Raw genomic sequence first — 1,225 nt, 5'->3', positions numbered from 1 at the left:
TGGGTAATAGGAGAATTGATTCGGCAAAAGATGACTTCCTTAAATATAGTACCGTTTGATCTGGTCAAGGTTGGTTGACTCTGGTAGTTCAAATCTATCATGATCTTGAAATCTAACGATTTTTTAAGGCAGTATTTTTTTTATGATGAACGGACCACCCCAATTTGGTTTGAACTTCCCCCTAGGGTCAAAAATAGGTACTCGATTTTCTTTGAATACCAAATCTGATGGTTTTCCAAAGTAATGTTTCCTTGCTAATGGATGAATCTCTCAAATTAAGTTTGAACTTCCCTCTAGGGTAAAAAATAAGTGTCCGATTCTCTTTGAGTACCAAATCTTCGACTTGTAAGTGACGAACCTTGATCTTTTCGTCAAACACATGAGCGACTTTTCTTTGATAAGCCTACACGTGGTACAAAGCTTTTAAGTTGTTTTCTTCAGTCAAGTTCAGTTATTTGTATTGATGTTGGACTCAGTTTGTTTCTAACAATTGACTTTCCATCAAGTTCTTGATATACGGGATCTCTATTTCAACTGGTTAAACTGCTTCCATATCATACACTAGAGAATAGGGAATGACTCCAGTGGAAGACTGTATTAAAGTACAATATGCCCCCAATGTGAATGATAGCTTCTCTGACCATTCCTGATGCGATTAACACATTTTCATGATGATTATTTTGATACACTTATTAGCTATTTGCTTCAACCATTCCATTAATCTAAGGACGGTAGGGAGGTGATGCCAGATCTTGAACTTTGAACACAAAGTAATCATTGACTTTGAAGTGTAACCCGTTATCAGATATCAATCCCAAAGGTACCCTGTATTGACTTATGATAGCTGAAGTGAGGACAACATTGAAACGTTTTGTAACATCTTCTTTGATCTCATTGGTGTTTTCATTTAATTGAGTGAGTATCTATTCCATGTCAGACAACACCCAAGCTTGCACCTAACATATCCTCATCAGACCATGTGAACAAGTCTTTTGAAATTTCTGAGTAAATTCATTATCCCCTCGTGTTCCTCTAGGGATAGGATGATTTTTTGCTTGAATTTCTTTAGAAATTATTATTTGTTCGAGATCAATGACCTTTGCTTTCTTAATTAAAAGTTGAGCCCGACCCTTATCTTCTTGTTCAAGAAAAAAATATATCTTTGAAGCCAGATTATTAGTTAATTCGTTAATGCGCTCGAGGTATTCAAAAATTTCTTTTATCC

The sequence above is a fragment of the Akebia trifoliata genome, chromosome 3 (assembly GCF_017979445.1).
Source record: "Akebia trifoliata isolate Shusen 1 chromosome 3, ASM1797944v1, whole genome shotgun sequence".
NCBI lineage: Eukaryota > Viridiplantae > Streptophyta > Magnoliopsida > Ranunculales > Lardizabalaceae > Akebia > Akebia trifoliata.
Note: the sequence above shows the minus strand (reverse complement) of the source record.